The 15,702-nt window shown below is 36.4% G+C and overlaps 1 protein-coding gene and 1 long non-coding RNA gene across 2 annotated transcripts in view; one reads left to right on the forward strand and one right to left on the reverse strand.

Annotated features, from left to right (window-relative positions):
• TACR3 (tachykinin receptor 3) overlaps nt 1–15,702 on the forward strand; it is a 38,035-nt gene that overhangs the window by 16,381 nt on the left and 5,952 nt on the right. The window lies entirely within an intron of this gene.
• LOC120499738 overlaps nt 11,169–15,702 on the reverse strand; it is a 54,101-nt gene continuing 49,567 nt past the window's right edge. The window contains exon 3 of the long non-coding RNA XR_005626953.1: nt 11,169–11,238. This is a non-coding gene — a long non-coding RNA (uncharacterized LOC120499738). The remainder of the gene's footprint in view (nt 11,239–15,702) is intronic.

Raw genomic sequence — 15,702 nt, forward strand, 5'->3', positions numbered from 1 at the left:
AACTTGCAAAAGCAAATGTGGAAGAGAAATTATTAAATTATTGCAGAAACAGGACATACCAGAACTTCAGGACCTGTTATCATAATGGCTAAGTAAAATAATCATCTTGTGACATAGAAACTAGAGGTCTCTGAAGACCAAATCTGGCTTTTACTATATGAAACAGACAGCCTAATTAAATCCCTTGAATGCTTTAAAAACAGCACCTGTTTAGAATTCTAAATATATACAAGAGACAAGGAAGAGCATCCTTAATTAAAGGATTTTAAATGTGAGAGTACAGGGATGCATACCTTCAAGACATGCAACAAGGGAATTAAATTATGTACAGATATATTATAACTGCATCAGTGACTTTATGGGTAGAGCTCCATGACAGCACTTCAGCTACACTGCTGTGCTCTCCAGCAGGATTTATGAAATAACTGGTATTTGGAAAGATGAATCATAATTAGTTATTCATGGAGAGGAACTAACAGACTGGAATCCAAATAAAGCTATAATTCAACTTGCCTCTGATAAAAGAGCTAGTGCTTTGCCCTATTCAGGCAAAGAAATAATCTGTTTTTCTTGCTATTTAGTATATAGGTATCAAGACATATGCAAAATCTGTGCAATTATAATGAAGGAGAAATATAAAATAGCTGACTATGTTTCAAATCAGGCAATGTTACAGCACAAAGGGATCTGATTAGGGTTGCTTGAAATGGTATTTAATATTAAGGTAGTGAACAGTTCATGTAAGACCTTCAAAAGAAACAGTGTTTGCCAACAAAAGATTTGAAGCTTGAGAAAGTTGTTACTAGTTCAACAGATCGTCACTTCATATATATGATTGGGCAATACAGTCCTGAATCCTCGTGAAAGCAAGATTAAGGGATGAAGGGGGATGAAGGATTCAAAAAATTTCACCCTGCACACTGTAGGGTGGATAACACAAAGTCATTTTTGGTATCTTTAAGGACAGGGCTGGATGAAACTACAAAACTACTTGTGCTTTCTTTTTTTTTTTTTTTTGACACACAGCTCAAATATCTCAGGGACTGACCCATTTAAGTCTGCCTAGTATCAGTCTTTTGAACTTCTGAACTTCCCTACATGCAGAGACTTTGCTGCCATTATCCCTTCTTCTTAAAGCTCCGGGCATGAGACCAACTGATGTTCCACTGAACATCATTTGTGCTCCCCCAACTCCCATTTTCATAATATGGAATTACAGTCTCAATAGTGTCACACATAACAAGTTTATACAAGTGTCTCATAATATTACTATAAGATCTGCTAAGTCAAAATGTTCTTTATATCCACTGCAAATACTTGCTCACAGATGTTGTCTCCACACCCTGCTTTTGCTATCTAACAAGTGTCAATCATTCTTTCAGCTTTACTTAAACCATAAGAGGGAATAATCATGTACTGCAAGTAAAATCAGTTAGTATTGTTTTTATCAAGAGATACAGTTCTGATACAACTGTTTGCTGAAACAAAGGACATTTATCTTATCAGAAGATGCTATTGCCTGGCCACAGTTGGAAGAATAGAGAGGAGCAGAAAATTATCTCCTTAAGTTTTCTATTTCCTTTACTGTTCCTTTTACTTATCACTGTCACTTTGTGATAATATGTCACCAGGCATCTTTTTCAGTAATTTTCATTCCTCCACACTTAGGCTTCTATCTGTATTTTCTGCTTCTTCTAACACAGCTTGAGGTGTCATCTCAACTTATTTTAGTAATGAAGATTGATTAAAAGCCACATTGTTTCAAATTTGAGTATAAAATGAGAAAAAAAGCCCCATGTTTGCTTCTCATAGCCTCTGTGAGAACTCCTGTATGAACACTTCACACATATTTCTCTAGTTTGTTCTCTTTTTCCTTCCCTTCCTTTTCATAGATTTAGAGAAAGTCCAAGGAAGGGCAGCTAAAAATGATCAAAGAACTTATGAAGTGATTAAAATGGCCTGCACTTTTGAGTTTGGAAACCAGAAGGCCAGTGGACAAGACATCAGCATTAAGAGAAACACAAAGGATAAAGTGACTGAAGAACTGTTGGTCACCAAATCCTGAAATGCAAGAATTAATATGAGAGCAGCACAAGGCTGGTAGAAGAGAGAGCAGTTAAAGAAAGGGTAATTTAAAAGGCAGTAAAAATGCATCTGAGATGTTCTCCTGCCAGATGCTTATGATCTCAGAGGATTCAGAAATATTTTAGAAAAATTAAAAAACAATAAATTTATAAACCATAGAGTTGGAAAAGGTTGGAAAATACCTCCAAGATCAACAAGTCCAGCCTCTCACCAGTCTCCACTATCAACCAGACCACAACACTAAGTGCCATGTCCATTCAATTCTTGCACACTTTCACATATAGTGACTCCACCACTTCCCTGGGCAGCCTTCTCCAATGGCTGACAACCTTTTCAGTGAAGAAATGCTTCTTGATGTCCAAAAATTCTCCTCAATGTCCAAGTAGATACTGAAAGGATCAATCAGAGACGCACTCCTCTTTAATACAATCTTAGGTGCTGGGACAGTAAAATAGAAGATGGAAAATGGCCAGGTTCATGGGATAAGCAGCACCTCCCACTGCCTCTGAGACAGAACAGTAGAATAGATGGGCAGCTGTCTGATTCAGAAGGAATTGTCCTATGTCTTCATGCTCCAGTTTTTACATAGCACTGCAGCTATAAAAATACTCCCGACTTCTCACTGGCTTTCAGTGTCACTAAAAATGCAGGTTTTCCTTTTTTATTTCTTTATCACATATGAATAAACTACACGAAAACACATTAATATATATTATACCACACTTTACAAAGAGAAGCACTAGTTAGAAATAATGTTACTTTTGCTGGCATTAAAAGGTAGCCAACCAGGTCAGACCAAAAAAAATAGAAGATGCATTGTTTCTCTATGGAGCAATTTATTGTGGAGAAGAGGCAGGAAAAAGAAGGTAAGAAGAAAAGGAAAAATAAAAGCAAGAGAAAAGGAAAAAAAAGCGAGACTCAAAGCCTAAAACATTGCAGTATGGCACCAAAACTCTTGAAATACTGAATTAATTACAGGCTGACATAGATTTGAAAAAACAAACTCCTCATAATATAAAACTTATTCAAAATAAATAGAGGATGAAAATATTACACTATGAACTCACAGACCAGATGATAGCCAATAATTAACTCTGAAATCAGAGATCCTTCTAGTTAACAAGCAACCACTAAGCCTAGACAGACAGTCTAAGGTTATCTATTCTCCAGTCATAAAACCTTTTGTGAAAGTTTGCATCCAGCCATGAGAAACAAAATGTTTTGACACTCTGGATACAAGGGTTTATCTTGCATGTGACTTCCTACACCATCTTAAAACTTCATTTCTATCCTACATATTTGCTCAGACTTCTTCAAGGTTGGAAAGTAATTGCTCTTCATGGGACTCCATAAAGATATTGTAAGTTTAAAATGTTCAGTCAGTTATTTAAGCAATCCATCTTGCTTATAACAGCATGAGAACCAGCACTGCAATCTCCACTAGCTTACATATTCATGCCATTTTCAAAATGACAAAAGGGAATAGAAATTTAATGCAGCAGAAAGTAAACAGAACTCAATTATCCTAAATTCAATTAACCCCCCCACCAATCAACTACTGTACACAAATTTGTACTATAGATTTCAAGGGAAAGCCCAATCTTGACAGCTGATGCCCTTATATAAACTGGATCCTCACCTGTGACTAGTTTTTAAAAGTCAGACAGTAAGCAACACAGAACTTTATGGTCTCTTTTCATGCAGTGGTTTGCCAAGGCTGCACATATGTAAAAATATTCACTAGACATGTTTAGGTGTGCAAAGAGAACCAAATCCTAGAACACACTGGAGGCATCTTCACGCTACATACAGTGTAGGACTACAGATCACCCAAACCTGCCATGCAGCAGCAGTCTGATGAAGAGAACTTACATTACCATTGTGCCTTCCTCATAATTTATTTATTCATGGGGCACAAGTGTTCCCATCTTGAAGATTTGTTTGTGCTTCACACCTGGACAGAAACTACTGCCATGGTGGTGTCAGAGCACCCTGGTCACACACCTCTTCCCTTGAGCTGATCTTACATTTCTGGGAGTGATATGTGAAACAACCTACCCATACCCATCCTGTTGTGGGGTAATGAGGTGCAGAAGCTCAGTTTGCTATGAATACTTGTATCTCCTGCCAAAAATAGGGCCTGTATAATCTTTTGGTTCATCAATACGCATCTTCCATAAATGAGTCTTGTCTTTGACTTTGCAGAGAGCGACAATGAAAAAAAAGTGCAAAACAGACTAAATAAATACTAGAAAAGAGCTAACGTAGAAGATTAAGCTGGATAAATAAACACTATTTTAAGAAGAGGTGATCTCACTGATCTAACAGTCATAGCACTATGGCTTGTGTGGGTGGTTGTATCGCTTGACTAGCTGAAATTTCATACAGCTACAGCTAAATTATCATTTATCCAAAATGCTGATGCATTGTGAGCACCTTGCCAGCCAAAGCTGTGATTGAAAGCCACAGGTGTACTTCAGTGCAGCCCCATTCACAAATTTAGCAATCATTGTTCAGCACATTCAAAAAGAAAAAAGACTTTGTAATATGAAGTTGGAGGACAACTTACGACAGCTAGCACCACTTCTGTGCACTCCACTGCTCTGTTATCAGCCAACAATCAATAGAAACAGAGATGCTTTTTAAAGACTGAAGTCCTTACAAAGAAATGTCCCTGATTAATTCCTCAGGCAACTGAAGGTGTGACAAAATACCAAAGTGGCAGCTTATGCTCATACACTGTGTTTCCCCTGAGCAAAATACAAAGTGACCAAAAAGTTTCTGAAGCAATTAGTCTGACTTTATGATTTCATACTTTTAAGTCAGTCTCCTCTGAGGTTACAATCACATAGTCATATATATCAGATTTTCTGAAGCTACTCTCGAGATTAAATATTTTTGAAGATGTTCATATCAATTGTGCGTTCGACAATGTCACAATTCTTGCTTAATGTAAAGACAAAGGAAACGGGAAGTAGGAATTCTCAGATGGTTTTAAAGGCTCTTCAGAAAACAAACTCATCCGTTGTTTCCCAGACACTGGAAGATGTTGAACTGTGTCCAGTGTTTTCTCCACTTATTCACTGAGTGTCAGTTTGTGTCTTTCAACAGCAAAACATTAAATGAAAACAGAACAGGAATCAGCCCTCAGGCCTGTCACCACAAACAACTCTTACAGAATTCCTCTGATATCATCTTAAACCTCCATCTTCTAAAAAATCTCACCAATCCTAGAGTTCAGTTTGCCAGGATAAATTTCTTTATAGACAGCTCTATGTCATTATTTTCAGTTAGCTTAATTAATAACTTAACATCCCTCACTGGTGTCACCTCTATACATGTTTTTATGTCCATTTCTTCTCTCAGTCTTTGTTTACATTTGTTACATAAATGAAACAAGTGCTTTTGATCATCTTTTATATAACATCTTTATGCAACTAATGACCAAAACCAGACAAGGAATGCCACCAATGCAGCATCACCATGGTCCTGCACAGGGGTAACTCTGTTCTCCACTGAGAATGCCTCATCTGGAAACATCCAAATATCTCAGTTTTTTTCTTTTCATGTAATGGATGACCTTGTCTTGCTATAATGAGTCAATAACATCTGTCTCTTCCTCTTTTGTTCACAAGAGGCAAACAAATTCACAGCAGATAATTTTATTAGTCCTGAATTGAGCAAATCCCAGAATTTTGCTGAGTATGATCATACCTATGGAAGTACATAGGGTGAAACAACTCATCGAAGCTAGCACAGTACCAGTCCAGCAGTTCCCGTCTGCTCTGTGATATCTGTCACTGTCACCACCCCATAGGGACACAATCACTACTGGTACTATACAAAGTATATGACCAGCACTATGAAACGTCATTTCTGCTCTCACAGTTCTTCTACATCCCAGTTCTTTCTTCTTTCTGCAGCAACAATGTTGCTCAGAAGTGTCTTGTCATCAAATTTATCTGACATGCCTTTATTTTGCTGTACAAAACTCCTCAGTTCAGTAAATACATTAAATGAGGGAGATCTCAAGACTGATACTTAGAGAATATATCCCAAAATGGATAGAGAATAGTATTAAATACTTTCTAATAAAAATATTACCTTTCCAGTGCAAAGTGTTTCCCAAATCATGCTCAGTAGTGAAATGTAACAGGCAAAATTACTTACAAACATCAATAACTAAAGATGGGTTTCCTCTCATTCTGCTTCAGGGCATCTCTTACTATGACGTCCTTAACTCTGACTATTCATGGGAAGTATGAAATAGTCTTGTTAGTATGGTAGATGCAAACCAATCCTAATGAAGCTAAGCCTGACTTCACAAAGTGCTACACATGCCTAAAACTGGGTTTGTAACCAGGCAGATGGAGCTGGTTACAATACAAAGAGATGTGACACGATGTGTATGCTTCCTACAGAGCACAGATGCTTTCCCTGCCTGCTGCTCTTCTCCATGGCTCTGCATGTGTGAGTCAGGACTGGCCATTAAGAAGGTTATTGGACCCAACTGCAGATGTTAGAGCTCCACTAACACTTTGAGCAGTTGTTCCAGAACCATAACGACAAATACCCTGCCAGACTCACCAGATTGCTATTAGCACTATAGTCAAAGTCTCTACGTGCAAGTAATTGCTATTACAGCCAGAAGTTTGCAGAATAGGACTTATTTTTAAGATTACTTTCTCTAAGTTTAAGAAAAACATGAAAAGGGTAATGAAGGTCAGAATATCATAGGAGTATCTTTCTGGTGAAAATACTTGCAGAATAGGACATCTGTTAATATTTTGATCAGTAATACATTCCCATAGTTATCAAAAATCTCCGCAAGAACACAGAATACTGACAGGAAAGCATGATTTGGGCTTTTTCATTTACTATTAATTCTTGCACAATCATCACATGAATTACAATGTACGACCCCCTCCCTAAACACATACACACAGAGAGGCACCTTTTTTCCAGAAGAATGAGGCAGAATAACCAATAATCTTTGGTTTAGTTTCAAAAAGTTCTGTTAAACTATTTCTATTACCAAGCATATGGACTGAAAACCCACTGAAAATTTAGGGAATGAGCAAAGTAATTATTAATGAGCAAAGCAATTATTAATTAATAATTATTAATAATTAATAATTAATGAAGCAGACTACTTCACAGTCTCACTCTTAACATGCTTAGAAATTGCCTAGGGAAAAACTGGGGCACGAGCTGCAGGGGAATTACTGTCATTGCATGTTAAACCCAAAATATTTTTTAACAGAGCTGTTTTATGGTCTTAGAACTGCAAGAAAAAAGGGTTCACCTGTTCTTCTTTTCAAGATTTTTTTTTCCTAGCATTTTTTTCTCTTTTTAATGATCTACCCATGATTTTGAACAAGATTTCCTATTGAGGTAAAAATAAAGTCAGGTGTCCTCCTGATCATTCTCTGAACATGACAGACACAGTGAAATATAACAAAATTATTGGAAGATGCTCTTCTCTGGTCTATCTCCAAATATCTACAGAACACTCAGCAGCAGTACAAGCTTCCATCATTGCCTCAAGGTCCTAAAACTCAGCTATGAACTGTGAACACACACATCTTTCCACACCCATCATCCATGCTTCAAGCAGCAATCACAAATAAGTAAAAGCAGATTAAATACTAAAATTGGCTTTATTCTGTGCATAAGCCTTCCCAGTGTACATATTTATTAATAAAGTTTTCTGGTCAGTGCTTTTTTTATAGAACAGAGCTGGCAACACCTCCAGGCCAGGGGCAGATTTAACAGACTGGTTCTGCATGGTCAGTGATTAGGTTCAGAATTGTGCACTTACAGTTGCTGTGATGTTTCTCCTTGTTATTTTTATATTTTCTGTTACTATTGACAGAAAATTTACGTGAAATATAAAGTCTAGGCACAGTCCTAGGGCAAAAATTTCTATTTACTAATGCCTTCTATTTTTAAGAATGGAAGTAATACTAGGTTAACAGACAAAAAATTTCAACAATGTTCACTCCAATGTCAGTGAGCTCAGCATGTTTTCAAACGCATTGCTGAATTCAAATATACATGTTTGTTAATAATCAAACTAAGATACCTATGAGAAAGACAAATGTAAGCCAAGTGTCTCTTTTTCAACATTCATATTTTCAACATGGATATTATGATCTTCATGTTTCAAACTATGGAGTTGGATTTTTAAGACAGACTTAACTTCCTCTGTGCAGTTCTCCCCAAGTTCAAGTTTGGGACCTGACCCCCCCAGACCAATAATCTTAAAATCCCACATTCAGGACAAAGTGCGTTCTTTAAATCATGTGTAAATTTTTTCACTAGCATACAAACAAACCTTGAAAACTTCAAAAGCTTTTGTTGCATCATCTACTCTGCAGTCAAGGTTATCCCATTCCATATCCTAAATTATGAACACATAAATAGTCCTGTGGGTGCATAGGTGCATAAAAACACATGTGTATATATATATATATACACACACACACAGAGAAATAAGATGATTAAGAAGCCTCTTTCTCATTGAGTCCCTGTAGGGAAGTTATGAACAAATTAATTTTAGCATGAGTTTTCAGTCTGCCGAGCTTTCCACAATACTGCCAAGCATCTGTGTGGTGAAAAGCCCAGGAAATCCGATGCGGATCACTCATTTTGGAGGACTGCAGAGCCAAGACCTGTATGTTCAGCAGAACAGAACTGCAGTTCCAGTATTACACCCACACACTTCTGCATTCATTACAGGATGCTCTTCACATCAAAGCAAAACATAACTTCAGCACAGGTTTTTTCTGAGTTGAAGAAGAAATCTACTCACCTACACAGAGGGCTGTCTATGTTATGTCTACTAATGCCTCCTGCTAACAAATCTAATCCTTTAACTCAAGAAATTAATTCTTCAGAAGTTTCGGTAGTGCAACCTATTCAAAGCACCTTTATTTCATTACTCATTTTCTGGGGTGGATAGAAGTAATTTATTTCCCCGGGTTTTAAAGCAGGTTTCATAGGAAACAGTTTCAGCCACCCTGGCACGGGTCAGCTTATACTTTATTCCACAAATTAGGATACCACAGGAGTATCAAACCAGTGCAGTAATGACCAATGTGTTGACCATTATGGCCAAGTCATGTGGATACCTTAATACTTGAAGCTATCCTTGTCTGTACAAAAGCAGATGCTGTCAGGATAACGACATTCCTGATACTTTTCATCAATAATTGACCAGAGCATGTACCACTTTTTATTGACTATGTATTTCCAAAATATTCTGTATGTGAGTTACAAGTCTACTTTTCCTAATAAATTCATGACCTTTTACATTCATTTGAAGAATGACAAAAATAAACTAGTTGCATGAAATTCAAAATATAAATCTCAACACCATTGACATTAACAGTTTTGTTGAAGTCAGTTTAAATTAATATAGACTGGGGAAAAGTAATAAAATCTTTTGCCCTTTTTCTTAGGTAGTAATAAAAGTTTTTTTCATACTTTGAAAGTGAAGATGCTATTACCGCTGCAAATGCATAATTATGATAGTGACTAAAAAATAGCTTTAACTGTGCTCTTTTTCTAACACAGAATTTTGCCATGCAATTTAAACAAGTACAGTCCAGGAATAATTCATAGTTCTTTTCTTACCAACAGAAAAGAGAAGAAAGAGGTTTTTCAAACTATGTAGTAAACAATTTGCATTATTTCTCACTATTTTCTTGTGCCAAAATTCCAGAGAAATATGGTAAACATTCAAATGGCTTCTAATTATTTAAATCACTTATTTAATTCACCTATTATTTAAATAACTTATTTAAGTGATTTAAATAATAGGTGAATAAGGTGGAAATAAAACTATTCAAAAAGTAATCTTTCCATATAAAATTACAGTCTGTGCTCCTATTCTGAAGATAACAAAAAGTGCCCATCTCATTTTGGGTTCAGAAGGACAGATTTCATTATAAGGAGCCCACAGAAAGTAAAACACGGGTAGGATGGTACACAACTTTTGCATAATTCATTGGCATAATTCATCATAGCATTAGTTGGTTATTGAAGTGTCCAATATATAAGATTAAGTTTCAAAAGAGAGCATTCACCAGTGCCATTCCTTCAGAAGGCTTATATGGAAAATTAATTTAAACATAACATTGAGCCTACAATGGGGATTAAAGGTTCCAGAACACTTTCAGAATTGTGTCAAAGCAGACTTCAGAATTAACTACGCCTACTAGCAAAAAAAAAAAAAAAAGATATTTTATTTCCCCCCACACCAAATCTCACATTTGGTTGGAGTCATGGAAGTGAATTATGCCCCATCATCCATTCCCAGTAAAGAAGGAAAATACTGTAAAATAAGTGGTGGTATGAATCTTAAGCACAAAAGCACTAGATCAGCTTTTCCACTTTTTCCACTGACCTAGATATCAGGTGGATAATCATGCCCAATAATGCCAATCCAACAACAACCACTCAGAGTTGTTTTCTAAAAAACAAACTTCTTATGCCACCCAATGCTTAAGACCAAGACTATGATAGAAGGCCACCTACCTGTACTTGTTGTCCAGTTTACAGAAAAAACCTCTTAGGCTGAGTAGCGGACATTAGCATATTGCCTAACATCCAACAATCTCTTGAGAGAAACTGAGACATCTCTTCTTAGATAAAGTAACAAAACTTGTGGAAACTTTTCCTTCTTGCCACCAATCAGATGCTTGTAAAGTCACACATTCTCAAGGAAAATAAAACTGAGCAAAATATTTACCCTTTTTTTGCAAAGCTAAGACAACTCATGAAAAATGTCAGAATTGCTTTGGTTTGAGGGGAGTCCCACATTGGGGAATTTGGAAGAAAGCAAACTAATTAAAAACTACTTCACATTAGAAGAGAATATATTTTTAACTTTAGAGCTTAATTAAAAAGTAAATTATTATGAATTATGTTTGCAACAAGGGATTATGCAAACTGAAATAAAAAACAGTTTCTTCATTTCAAGTAACTCAGAAAAACAGATGGAAAACATAAGTCAGAAGACTAAAAATATCTGGAGCACTGGAACTGGCAAATACCTTACCTGGCAGAAAGACTTCCAAGTGTTCTCATACTTTCTCCTCCTAAATGTGCATCTCCTTCAGCTATTACGAATCCATCCTTTCCTATGGGCTGAAGGAATGCAGAAAATCACTGAGTGAGTCAAAGCACTCGGTACTTCAGATGTCAGTTCCTCTCTGTACTATTTCCTGTAGAATTATCTTTGAATCCTAACTTTCTTACAGAAGAGAGACAGTTTACTCCAAATAAGCACTGTGGAGAGGCAAAGGCATACTGGCGTTCCTTTTTCTCTGGTGCTTCATGCATAAGTGCCATGTATGTTCCCAGGATTGGGAAGTGGATTTACTGGCTGCATCCTAACATGCTGGGAGAAACACTTTTTGAAATGTTAGTGTGGCATTTTACTTCTCCCAAAAGGGCACAGGGCCAAAGTTATGATTCCAGGGATTACCAGTGAACTGTGTTTAAGCTGTATTCATGAATAAATAATATCCAGAAGAGGGTAAACAAAGACATTCTCCATGGGTTCTTAAATAATTTGCTTCTCATTTATATCTGTATAACACCCAGGAGTAAAAGTTCTGAAAGCAATAAATTGGTCCCTGTGATGTAAGTGCAAATGAAACCAAAAGCCAAATTCCTGTACTTGTAGAAGCAGCAGTATCCAAGATGACTTAGAAAGGCAATAAGGAGCTGCAGAGAAGATTGAAAAGGAAATGATTGCCTGGTCCAAATCTTAGGTATTGCTGGCAAATCAATGCCTTGCAATGTGAATTGCTATATCCCTCCAGCAGCAACTGAGTCTCTCAGAAAAGTATGTTATTCCCAATCTTTCAAGAGCTGCTCTCAATGCTACATCTGAAATCAGAGTACTCTTCTAGCTATTCTTCATGCAAAATAAAAACAGGATGGAAAAATAAATGTACTTGCTGGCTTTTTCTAAGTGTAGCAGAATCTGTTAGTTCCTTTTCACTTTTACTGTTCCAAGTGTTTCACAGCAAGGGCAAACTTGCAAACTCTAATTCCAATGAACTTACATCAGTTTTGCTCTTTTAAATATATTTTTTCTCATTACATCCATTAATGAAAGAATGCTTCTTAGACAAGATTTAAAGGAAAATACTACAAAGCACATAAATTAACTTTCTTTTCTAGGCATAGTTTTTCTTAGACATAGGCAGCAGTGAATTAGTATCAGCAGAACTGGTTGATGAAAATCAATGTATAAAATAGATACTTTGATTTGCCATTTACAAATCTTGCCTCAAGACTTGCATGAAGGTTGCACAACTGGGAGACTTAGTACATCTCATTTAACAAAAGTATTGCCTAGAACAGAAAAAAACCCTCTTTCCTCCAGTCATGCTGCCCACAATACATACAGAGGGAGATTGAACAGAACACCAGGGGAAAATGGTGCCACAGGGATAAAAGATTTTGACTGCAATTCACGTTTTGGAAAGCTCCATGGTGAAATGGTGGCAGGAACAGAGCTAGATTTTAAACTAAGCAACTGAATTCAGTCATTTTCTTGCTTTAGAAATGTTTCCTAATGCACAAGAGAAAACCCTTCTAATGAATTATATGCAACTCAGAACAGAAGGAAAAGAAACTGAAAAATAGTAATATCTCAAAAAGTGAAACAGACCTATTAATGAGCTTTTTTTTTTTTCAGTCACAGGTTCAAATAGTCAAAAAACAACCCCAGCACTGAAGCCCTCTTTTATATCCTGCAGTTGGACTCGTAAAGTGTCACTGGGGTTTCTTAATGAAACATCACAGTGCACTGGGAAAAGACAAACAAGTTTTTGTGGTAAATTCATACTGGGCCTGTTTAATTTACTTTCTCTGTTGGTTTACAGGCATTTGTTCATCAGAATATATTCCAAGTAAACTCAAGGTGCCCTGGGTTTATAGATGTTGAAGTCACTTTCTGTTCACAGTTATTGATATAATCAAGAAATGAAATTTTATACTGGAAATACCAACATTACAGACAAGAACCACAGCTATAAACTGCAAGGTATGGCCTTGCAGTGCGTGCCTCTCTCTGAAAGGGAAAAGGACATTGGGAATAATCTCCCTCCTTCTCCCGATTCTTTTTTCTCCCTCCATTTCTGTCAACACATAGTCATTCTTAGATTATGAAAAGAGAACAGACTAGGTCTTTTTGATTCCTTTCACAATTTCTGCATTTGACTTCAAATTTAACCTTAATTGCCTTCTGTTTCCAACAATTTTACACCACACGGACTTCCAACATCTCACTTATCTTCTCCTAGGAAATATGTCAATAAGCGCACTGTACTATATAAATACTTCAAATGACATGCAAACCTGAATGATTAAGAATGTAATGTGTTTCACTGTCATTCAAGTGACTCGATACTTCACAAATTAAATCAAACACTAATGTCCATCTAAAATCATCTGTAGCTTCTTGTCTAGTTTGACTATTTGCTTCAGAAATTTCTGCTTTCAGGAGGAGGATGACTTAATATTGGATTTCCAGACAGAAACAGCAACAGGAAAAACTTATATGAATCTCACCCTTTTAAATTATGAGTATTTTGTTTTAAACAAAAGAGTAACCTTGCAGGGAAAGATGCAATTCTCTGGGGATGATTTGGCATTTTTCATTTCAAAACTTTAAAAAAGTTAAAACATTCAAAATTAGAATTTAATTGCCTGCAATTGTGAGATGAAAAACTGTGACTTTTCTTTGCAGGGAAAAGTTAGTTTGGGATTTCTGGTCCCTTGAAGAAAACCAAATGTTGGTTAGTAGTAATTTAAACTGAAACTTCATTCCTTCAAGGTTAATTTTTGCAGCAGCTGAAATCTAAAAACTATTTCTTGTACAACTTGTGAAGGTTTATTAGCTTTAGGAGACCTTTAAGTAGACTTTGGAAGCACTGCTTGCCTTGCCCTTCAATATATCACAGAAAATTAAACAATGAGCATTTGGATGTCAGAAAAATGACAACTTTCTTTTGGAAAAAATTAACACAATTGAGTATGCCAAACAGGCAACCTGGACTCTTTCTGTGATTTCTAGCATCTCTGGGGCATGAGTGACACAGTGCTCAACCAGATTAAGCCACATTTGTTGCAGGGAAGCTCTACTGTTTTGGTTCTCAAACACTGCACAGATGAAATGTACATAGTAAATACAGATTTACCTGTTTACACTATGAAAACTTGGACACAAAAATCCTTTCATTCAGTACTTATGATATTCCAGAGATGACTAATTCTAGGAACAATTTCACATGCACCACAGGTACTGCAAGGCTTGCTAATTAAATATCAAGGCAAATTATTAAGACTCTCAAGTGTTCTGAATTTACAGAAGTCCTGAAAGGTGCTGAGGTAACACTTATCATTCCTGACAGATCTATAAAAACACAACAACAAGAAAAGGGCACCTGTAAATCAATGACAGGGAGCTTAAGCACCATGGTAAAACTATAGAATTAAGGCTTCTATCTCTACAATGTGTGCAAGGCAGAGGTGCAAGTCCCCAGCAGAACAGTGGAAGTTATGTCAAGGGCAGCAAAATAGCAATGCCATTTAATGATAGAGTTGTTTGACAACATATTTTTATGCATTACTTCACATACATAGTTTAGTCCAGAAATTTCTGTCCACATAAATTCATAACCTTTCCCCCCCACCCCAAAAATCACATATATAGTCCCATAAACTTCTATATATGCCTAGATGTAGACACAGACATACATGCAAAAGGTAAAAGTGATCCTATGTTTTGGTGTGTTGCCCTCCTTTATAACAATGAGCTTCCTGATCACAGGATGATTTATAGTTAACTGATGAAAAGTGGTTCAGAAGAACCAACTACTATTAATGTTTCATATGTAGCCAGATGCCTCTTTTTTGCCTTTAAGTGATGATCAGTGCATATATATCAACAACAATAAGTATTCTTACAAGCAAAATCTTGCACATTACAGTCCCATCCAGCAGGAAAGATTGTTAATTGGTGCCAGATATTAAATGAAAAATTACTTTATGTTTCACATAGGAAGATGTAATGCAAGTTAAGGAAGCTACCATAACACTTGTATGTAAAATGATTTAATTGTGTTAGTTGGAATTTTATAAAAACATTAACCAAACACATGTAAGTATGGCAAATTTCAGCTCTTTGGATTTTTCCCCTGGTAAAATTATAAGGAGTATGAAATGGCACTTGGTACAGAGAAAACAAAGGAACAGTTGATAGAGACCCCTGTTATTCCTCAGTATTCACAAGTACAAATAAGTGAACAAGAGAAGTCCCAGCATGGATCCATCGTGTCTAGTTTCATTTCAGCTACACCTGTGGTGCAAACATGTGACATATTGTGCTGAAAATGGTAGCTGGACTAGTATTTGACATAGCTGAAAAGAAAAAGATGGGAATGAAAATTTTACATGAGTTGCAAGCTTTCTTCACGAGTTTGAAGCACAAAGCAGAGCTCCTCTTCATTTGTGCTTACTGGAAACTATGGTAGCTAACAGATGTGCCTGCAGAAAACAACAAATAAGAATCACCAGCCAAGGGAATTTTTAGGC

This window comes from Passer montanus, unplaced genomic scaffold (assembly GCF_014805655.1).
Source record: "Passer montanus isolate IOZ18808 unplaced genomic scaffold, ASM1480565v1 scaffold169, whole genome shotgun sequence".
NCBI classification, from domain to species: domain Eukaryota; kingdom Metazoa; phylum Chordata; class Aves; order Passeriformes; family Passeridae; genus Passer; species Passer montanus.